Source organism: Ursus arctos, unplaced genomic scaffold (assembly GCF_023065955.2).
Source record: "Ursus arctos isolate Adak ecotype North America unplaced genomic scaffold, UrsArc2.0 scaffold_21, whole genome shotgun sequence".
In the NCBI taxonomy this organism is placed as follows: domain Eukaryota; kingdom Metazoa; phylum Chordata; class Mammalia; order Carnivora; family Ursidae; genus Ursus; species Ursus arctos.
Window position 1 is genome coordinate 9,760,409 of NW_026622886.1, and position 10,090 is coordinate 9,770,498.

A 10,090-nucleotide genomic window follows, 5' to 3' on the forward strand; every position below is an offset into this window, starting at 1 on the left:
GTGGGTCAGAGCCTCAAGACAGTCTGGGAAATGAGACACAAACCTAAAGGCAATTTCCCACCACTGCCAGCAGAGGGCAGTGTGGTGCAGAGGACAGAGGAGGGACTGGTCCTGGGAGCCTGGGCTTCCAGTCCAGACTGCTTGGAAGTAGCTGTGATCTGTGTGGAATAAGCTTGGCCTGGATTTTCCTGATGGCCTCTTCTAGCTCTAAGGTCCCGCGGTCTTGTCAGGAGAGAATTGGAGTGAATTATCTGAGAACTCCAAATAGGTTTATATAAGGAAGAAACAAGAAGTGGGAGAGGTGGGTCGGGGTGAGAAGGGAATGAGGGCATGGGGTGGTGGTGTATGCTGCTGGGAATTTTCTTTTGTAGGGGCTCAAATCTCTGTTAGTGAATGCAGCAGGGTTGGGGGGGGCGGGCCTTAAAGCATCTCCCTTAGGGTCACGTGCTCTGGATGGGCAGTATGTCAAACCATCCCAAGTAGTTCGGAATTCAGCATTCCAGCCTGCTCCTGCCCTTGTTGGGGCGAATGCGTAATCCCAAAGAAGCAATCGAAGTTACAAACACCACACGCTGGTGGTTTGCCCGTCTCTGCGTTTGGTAATAGGAGAGTCTATTTGTTTCTTGATGGAAATTCCTTCCAGAAGTGACTTGCTGCAGAGCTGTGGTGGCTTCGGGGTACCCTTGGCAGAGTCACAAAGTGAAGTCTGCAGGCAAAACCCTTCCTGACTCAGCCCAGCTCCACTGAACCTGCCTTGTTATGCTTTAGAAACCCCATCAGAGTCCTGGGGGCCCCCACTGGCTTTGGGCAGCGTCTTTTTCTATTGGAGCCATTTGAGTGGGTGTCCTGGAAGTCAGGGACAGTGAGATGAGAAGAACATCTCATCTAGCTTGTCCTTAAGAGATGAGTGGGTATTTTGGGTGGTTTGGCTTTTATGTATCTCCATTGGCCTCTAACGCTGCCACCTCCCCCCAAAGCCCGCTATGAAAAGTGTAAATCTGGGTAGGTGAGCCTCAGTCAGGAGCCTCCTACCATGCCTCCCATTTTCCAGCCTGTTCCTGCATCTGTTGGCTGTGGACGTCTTACCTCACTCCCTGTTATGACCCTTGGACTTCCTGGAGCTAGTGGGGGGCAGGAGAAAGGCAGCAGCTAACCACATTGGCTCTGGCACACTCGACTGTCTGGGCGTATGACTTGGGGCAAGTTACCTAACTCCTTGTGGCCTCTATTCCTCACCTGTAAAATGGGGGTGATTATAATAGGACATACCTCACAGAGCATTTGGGAGGATTAAAGTGCTTCACACATTATAAGTAGGCACCTGATAAAGATTTGTTAAAAATATGCATTTGTGCCTACATTACAGAGACTGATGTATCCAGAGGGGAAAACAATCCCGGAAGCAAAGTACCCCCTTCCTTGGCATCCACGTTACTCCACACTTCTGGCCACTGCCTCTTGGGCTCTGTGCTGTCTTCTCTTCCTTGACCAGACCCAAGGGCTTGGTCATGAGCAGTCCTCTCCCCTCACTCTATCCTCTCTCCTGGGGTGATGCCATCTGTTCCTGGGCTCAACATGCCCCTTCCCTAAGCTGAGGACACCAAGGCTTTGTCTCCAGCCCAGACTTCTCTCCTGAGTTCTGGACCAACTCTGGTTAAATGTATACTTGACATTTCTACCTGTTGTCTAGAGACCTCACAGCTGACTCCCCATCATTGGAATACCCTTTCTATTTGGGAGAAGGGGCACAGATAGTCTTTCTTCTATTCTCAGCCCGTCGTGAACTTTCTGCTTAGAGCTGTGAGTCTTTGAGGTGCGGAGATAATCAGAGGGTAGGTACATCGATGCTGAAGAAAATTGAATGTTCAGGGTCGAGGTGATGAGTGTCCCGGGGTGCTGACGCCCCCGCAGCATCGACCAAAGGATGTTTTCGCATGAGTTTTGCTTCTCTCTTGTTGGAATATTTTTAGTGACTGGGTCTCCAGTCTTTCTGAGGAACTGGTAAGCCACCGGATATCCTCCCAAGCCAGGGTTGTTTTGTGCAGCCAAGACCCACGAAAGATACAAGCTTCTTAAATTCATTGTGCCTCATAAGCTCATTGTTTACTCCTCTGAAATCTTCTCCTCCAGTGCACTGTGTCAGAGAGCATGACTTCTCCAACTACCCAGTTTCTCACGTCAGAAACATGAGTTCTCACACCATTTCCCCCCTTACGGCCCACATCCAGTCACAAGTCTGATGGATGCAACTTACTTAATATGTCTCAAGAACGGTTGCTACGTTCCACCGCCATCTTCTCTCGCTCCAGATCCTTGTAACTGCCTCCTGATTGGTGTCTTTGCTTCTCCCAGTCCATCCTTCACCTGGAAGCCAGAGCGATGTTTTCACAAGACACATCTAATCACTCCTTTGCTTAAAACCAGTGGTGCCTTGTGTTGTTCTGAGGGTCAAGTCCAAAATCCCACGGGAGTCCCTAACTTCACCCTAGAAGCACATTGGCTTTTCACTTCCCTACCGGTGTTTTTCTTTTTGAGTGGTACGTGAAATAATGGTGCCACTCGGGAGCAACGCCATCTTAGATCTGAGGCACCGTGGTCGCTACGTGATTATTTGTTGGCCTGGTGTATCTCCTAGAAAGTCAGCCATGTCTGCCTCGGTGAGCACTATATCCTCAACGCTCATGCCACATGTGGCACCTGCTATGCACCGGGTAAAGATTTATTGAATATCTACATACACACATTTATTACAAAGGCTAAGGTATGTAAAGAAAAAAAAAATTCCACCTGGGAGACTGTAGGAAGTTAAAGATGTACGTTAGGAACCCTAGAGTATCCGCTAAAATCACAAACAAAGAGTTATATTATAGCTAATAAGCCCAAAGCGGAGATGCAATGTGAAGGGATGGAAGGAAGGGGTTGGAACAGGGTGGGAGAAAACTTTGTGGCGTGGCGAATATGATCATTGCATGATTGTGGTGGTGGTTTCATGGGTGTAGATGTCCGGAATCTATGAAATAGTACATTTTATTTTTTTAAAAAGGATTTTATTTATTTTAGAGAGAGCGAGAGAGCACACGTGAGCAGGGGGATGGGGGCAGAGGGAGAGGGAAAGAATCTCAAGCAGACTCTGTGCTCAAACCGGCGCCTGACGTGGGGCCTGGTCTTGCGACCCTGAGGTCATGACCTGAGCCAAAACCAAGAGTCAGATGCTTACCCGACCGAGCCGCCCCGGCGTCCTGCAGATGCTACATTTGAAACAAGCCCTTTGCGTGTGTCAAGTATACTCAGTGAAGTTGCTCTGAGAGAGATGTCTTGATGGCAGGATTATGGTTCACTTTCATCTTCTTCATTATCCTATTCTGTTTTCCACAATGAAATGGGACCCACAGAGCCGAGACATCTATTTCGTAAAGGCTCTCTACCTAGCCCTTCTGTTGGTCACCCCTTTCTTCTCCTTACGGGACATCACAAAATTCTCCTGTTCTCCACACTTTCCTTTTTGCCTTTTCTGTAATCCACCCAGCCAAGAATCACCAGCTTCATGACCTTCAAATGTTCGCTTCGAGCCTCTCTCCCCAGCGACTCCCCAGCTACCAACTAACTGAGCCCCGAATCCTCTATCAGGCATTTAATGCCTTCAGCTGACCTGGCAGCTTGCTCTGTGGGGTCTGGTCTGTCTGTTCCCGAGGGTGGGCACATTTTAGTATTGAGAGACAGGGGCCTGGGGAGCAGCTTCGAGGGGTCTCCCAACGAGCCTGGCGTCTGCAATGAAGGGTGAACTAGGAAGGGGGACTGGCTGCCCCCACCTGGGTATCCCAGGACAGAGAAGACCTCGAGCTACACAGACCTTCGAATCTCTCAGAATATGTCAGAGTTTGGGGTGGGGGTGAGTCTTTTTCCCAGCCATAAATTCTGAAAAATAATATGTATCATCCCTACATTAATAGCTTCTCTCTCCTCCCTCCCTCCTTTCCTCCTTTCCTTCTGCGTCTCTCTCCCATTCCTCTTTTCCCCTTTCCCCCACTTCTCTCAACCCGCCCTCCCTTGTCCTCACACTAGACTCTTCTCGTCTTTATTATCACTCCTTCTTGGTCCGCGTTTCTAAAGCACCTGGTCTTCCAGAAGTGCCTGGCTGACTGGAGGGCCCCCTTGTGAGGCTGTTTCCAACAGGTGTGTCCCATTAAGCCTGGGGGTGGGGGGCCAGCCCAGTCCCCGGCTCTCATTTCCGCCCTGCCCACCTGCCAGGGCCCACCTGGGTCCCTCGCCACGCAGCTTCTGCTGGGCACGAGAGAGGACTGCCTTCAGCGGGTGGGCCCCGGCCACCCGTCTGGCTGCCAAAGACAACGCTCCTGGTGCCAGGTGAGAGCCCTCTACGTGGCAGAATGTTTATGGAACTTTTCCGCAGAAAAACCTGGAGCCTAGCAGTGTTAAACCATGGGGAGAGAGCCCAAAAAACAACTTTTTTTTTTTTTTGCACTTTCTCCAAGGAACTTTCTCCAAATTACATTGTTTATGGAGAAAAAAAAAAAGGAAAAGAAAAACACAGGAACCCAGCAATAACACAGGATAATTGCAGAGGGGAGTGAAACCCTGTCAGTGATGGTTGAAAGGAAGCTGGGTTTTGTTTTTTTTTTCTTAGCACTTTTGCACGTTGGGTACGAAATAGCCAGTGTTGTGCTAAATTCCTGCGGATGGTCCCGTTTTCCGCCAGGCTGGGACACAATCTTTTGGTTCTGAGTAAGGCTGGAAAGCAGAATGCCTGTTTGTTGGAGGGATCCTAAGTTCCTTGAACTTCGGGTGCTGGGCGTCCTGGGGAGCTGCGGTCCCGAAGCTCCCGGTTCCGTTTCGCTGACGTGTGGCTCTGGTCTCCTGAAGGGTCAGTGACCCTCGGCCCGGGGGCACTAAAGCGCTGTTTATACTTCTCCCTCTGCTAGGGCTGGAACTACCTGCTGACCTGCGGGCCCCTCGCCTTCAGCGTCAGAGGTGGGAGCGGGACAGCCGCGGGCAGAGAGGGGCTTTTCTAGCACTTGCCCACTGAGGAGGGCACGTGATCTGATGAGCACTGGGCGTCGTGGGCGACTGATGGATCATGGAACACTGCACCGAAAGGCGTGATGCGCTCTATGCTGGCTAATTGAACTTAGTAAAAATAAATGAATAAAGCACCTGCCCAGAGGGGCTTTCATCGGTTTCTTCTAGAGACCACTCACATTCCTTGGCTCATGGACCCTTCTTCCCCTTTGAGGCAGTGAGGCACCCGCGAACCCACATAGCATCGCGCTGAGACTGCTTTCTTCTTTCCGTCTCTTCTCTCTAACTCTTTTGAGGACCTGTAATCACATTGCACTCGCCTAGATAATCTGGAATAATCTCCCCATTGCAGGTCGTGAGCGTAATCACATTTGCCAAATCCTTTTTTTACCACGGAAGGTGACCTGTTCACAGGCTTTAGGGATTACGAAGGGGACGTCTTCGGGGGATCACATCTACCACGTGGGGAACCATGTCTGCCACAGGCCCTTTTGAAAGGCAGTTGTCGTCAGTCATGTGGGGAGACCCAGAGGACCGAGGGGACTTGCTGTAAGTGGGACAGCTGGTCACTGACTGAGATGGGACTCCGTTCCTAGTTCAGGGCCCCCTCCCTGTCTTTCCACTGCACCAGAATTGCAGGGTGGCTGGAGGTCCTTGCGGCGCAAACCTTAGCCTCTTTAGAGGGGAAGCAGTGAGATGGCCCAAGCCCGCACAGCGTCAGGAGGATTGGTTTAAAAAGCCGTAGAAACTATAGTTGGAGCTTCACTTTGTGAAAAAGCTATGGTGAGTGATTAAAGACTTGACTTCACAAAATCATTCCCCCAACACTATGCAGCAGGGCCAACTATGAGCCGCGTCCTACCACGAAGGAGACCAAGGCTTGCGGAGATGAAATAAATTGCTCGAGAAAGCAGCGAATTCAGATACAACGTCAGTTCTGTCTGACTTCGAAACTCAGATCTTAATGACTGTGGTACAAAGGAAGGACCCAAAAAACACTTTTCTGGGGGAAGGCGGACAAAATTTTACTATTTCTCCTAATTTAACCTGCAAGGTTGAGTTAATTCAATACCAGTCAGAGGAGAGAACAGAAATTTATGGAGCCATTCGAGGCACAGAGAGTTTGAATAACTCGTCTAAAGTCACACAGCCAGGCAGAGGTAAGGCCTCGACTGAGCGCCTGAAGCAATTGAACCGTTGGGACCTCTTTGTCAAGGATTATTTGCAGTACGAAAGGGGTGCTAGGAGAAGCGGCCCCTCCTTCCCTCACCTAGTCCAGAGGGTAGGGAGGGTGTCACCTAAACTGAAGATGATAGGAAAAAGTCCAGCACCGTCCCTATGACCAGAAAAGCCTCCATGATGACAGGGACCCTGCCTTCCAAGCACATCTCTTTCCTCTCTCCCTTGGCTTGTATGCTTCACCACACTGGCCTTCTCTCAGTTACGCCAACTCTCCAAATTCCCAACTGCCTCAGGGCCTTTGCACTTGTTACCTCTCTGCCTAGAACACACTGCCCTGGTTCTTAATGGCTGACAACCTCTCGTCATGCAGCCCAGCCACCTCAAATGCCACCTCCTCAAGAGGCCTCCCTGATCACTAAATCAAAATGGTCAGAACACTTCCCACTTGGAGTCATCACTCTGTGTCATGTAACACTGTTCTTTTTTTCTTCACTGCATTTACTCTTATTTGATTTTCTTATTCATATGCTTTATTATTGGTCTCCACCGCCCCCCCCCCCCCCCATAAGCTTCATTGTGTATAGGACGGCCCAGGCTAACTCTATATAACTTGCTTGGTGCATTGTAGGCCCTAAATAAGTGTTTGTTGAATGAATGAGTAAGAGTTGACCAGGGGAACAGAGATGGAGGGGAGCCGCACTAGAACTCCAGGCAGAGGGAACGGCATTCCCAAAGGCATCGGGCTTTGAGGGAACCGGGGCTGGGGGGCTGCTCAGCTGTCTGGTGTGGCTGCGGTACCAATGCTGAGATGGCGGGTGGAGATGAGTTTTTGAGATGGGCAGGGCCAGCTCACGCAGGGCCCTGTCTGCCAACCCAAAGAGCTCCGAGCTTATCCTGACAGAGATGATTGGATTTGGGGCAGGGACGTGGCATTGTCAGCTTCTCACGTTTTATAGGCCCCCCCGGTTGAGTGTGCAGGACAGATTCGGCTAGGGCGAGGCTGGAGGCAGGGCTAACAGGTAGGAGGGGGTTGCATTGTCCTGATAAGTGAGGAAGAGCCTGAAGAATTTGTTTAGTCTGGGGAGGTGGCCAGTGGTTTTGGGGTGGTTCCTGTAATTTATACTTCTCTGCAGGCATATGCTGGTTCTGCAGCCACACCGGCCTCCTCGCTCTTTGTCACAGATGCTGTTTGTGTCCTGCCCTTTGCCCCTGTCACTTCTCATTCCCCTTCATGCCTGAGGCACCCCGCAGGCACGGGCCCCTACAGCTCTGCCTGCTGGCTTGCCTGGGGAATGGCACTTGGGGACCAGCCTCTGCCATTGGCCAATGTTGAGGAATTAACACCTCAGCCTCCTCATAGCCCAGAGAACAGCTCTGGGGTGTATGCTGCACCAGCTCTCAGAGGTTCCCAGCGGCACTGAGCCCCCAGGGTAACCTACACGCGAAAGACCCCTCCCTCTAATGGCTTCCTCTCCTTTCCCATCTCCCTTCCTCTCTCCTTTCTCGGTGTTTCTGGGATCAACTACCAAATACATCCCTTACATCCAAATACTTGTCTCAAAGTTTTGCTTCCGAGGGGATTCCCTCCTGAGACACTGTTCCTCACTCCTCATACACACCCTGGTTTTAGCTTCTTTGAATTTGCTGTCCCCAGCTTGCTCCTGCCCTGCTTTCCTGAAGCCTGGCTCCTTCATCTCCTGGGATCCCTCCTGAGAGGTCTCCTTCATTATCAGTCAGGATGGGTTCGGTAGGCTGAGGTAACAAACAGGCCCCTGATCGCAGTGGTTTACCCACTAGCCCAACAAAGATGTACTTGTCCTCATGCTGCATGCCCACTAGGGGTTAGCCAGGTTAGCTCAGGGGTCCCTGGGGACCCAGGCTGATGGAGGCCCCATGGCAGCACAGACTCCTCGATCCCCACAGCACGGCAGGGGCCGTGGAGAGGAAACACTCATCGCTTCCCCCATAGCAGAGGCCAGAGCAAAGCCATGGCTGTGCCTGACCGGGGCCGGAGAAGGACAATCTGACCTCGGATCCAGGGGGCGGAGAGCTGGAAGTACTTGGTCCACATCTCCACCGACTCCCACATCTCAGGGAAGCTGGCTCTGATGACCAGAAGCCCAAGGTGCTGGTCATGTTCTGAGTCTCGATCTGGATCCTTTTCTCTCTGTATTCACACTTCCTCTTTCCCCGTCCTATGTGACACCTAGAAGGTTTTACACTGAATTTGCCTGGCTGGCCCTGGGGCTCATGAATAATGGCCTAGAAGGAGTTATTCTTTCAACTCATTATTATTATCATTTTATTGAAGTCGTGGCTCGAGAATGCTATGTCTGCTTTTTATGAGTTTTGGCTCTCCTCAAGACCAGACCTCTGGGTCTGGCTTGGAAAATAGTTGTAGCATGAAGGCCACACAGGACATGTTCAGTTCCTCTTTGGTTTGTTTACTGGACTCCCCAGTATATCAGGGGGTCAGTCCAAGAACTTGGCAGGGTTTGGGTTCGGTTAGGCTTTTCAAAATGATTTTTGGTGGTGATGACCCTGGGAAAGAACAGAGACTTCAGAATCAAGAGTTGTGAGAACTCTTGTCTAGGAGAATGATTTCATTTCTGTAGTCCTGTCCCCCATCACAGGGCACAGAGCTGAAAAAGAACTTATTCAGTTGGTCAGTCAACCAACAAATATTAGTGGGCATGTTCCCGTGCTCTAGGGAGCAGACCTGGAGCTGAGCACAGCAGTACACAAGCAAAGATGATGTGTTTATGCCATCATTCATCCAGTGATTGTTTACTGAGTCTACACTGAGGGCCGATTCTGTGTTGGGTGCAGAGAAAGCAGAGAATGACATGTCATGATCTCTTCCTTATAACCTAGGGGTGAAGAATATGAGTTGGGGAGTCAGGTGGACGTGGGTTCAAATCCCAGATCTGCCCCTCCAGTTCCTGGGTATCCTTGGGCAAGTTGGTCCAGCTGTATGTGTTTTAGTTTGCATGTCTGGAAAACAGGGATAATAGTAGTGCCTCTCTTATACGGGTGTTATTAAATGACTCAGATGTGAGGTCTTTGGAATGAAAACTAGTAAGTGCTCAGTGAATGGCAGCTATTATTATTAATAATTCTGTTATGAATCTAGTCAGGGAGACAAAGAGGCCAAATCTCACAATCTGATAAAATCCATAACGCATGAAGGGTTATGGAAACACAGAGAGGAGAACAATAGGCCCTTCTGATGGAACAAGGAAAAGCTTCATAGGAAAATGATTTTCAGGAGTGCGGGGGGTGGGTAAGAGGAACTGGGGGAGAACAGTCAGTGAAAGGAACCCCACGAGCAGCATCACAGGTGTTTGGGAACTCAAGATGTGTTAAGAAAGCCCAGAAACCTTGAGAAGGAGCAACAGGATGGGAGACAGGACCAGCTTTGCAGAAATAGCATGGACTCTGGAGCCAGGCAGACCTGAGACTGAATCCCGGTTCTGCCCCTTATCACTTCGATCTCTTCTCTTAAGTCATGGACTCTCTTTGAGTCCCTGCCAGACGGTGATCAGTTTGCCTGTGTCATATAAGCCAAGTTTTCAAAGCCTATTTGGGGCACCGAGGTGGCTCATTTCGTTGAGCCAACTCTTGGTTTCAGCTCAGGTCATGATCTCAGGGTCCTAGGATTAAGCCTCATGTCAGGCTCTGTGCTCAGCATGGTCTGCTGGAGATTATCTCCCTCTCCCTCTCCCACTGCTCCTCCCCTGCTCACTCTCTCTCTCTGTCACTCTCTCGCTCTCAAATAAAGAGAAATAAAATCTTAAAAAAAAAAAAGCCTTTTCAATATGGGAGAAAAATTGTGTCACCAAATTGTGCCCCCCAAATATCTCTGCTCTTTCCC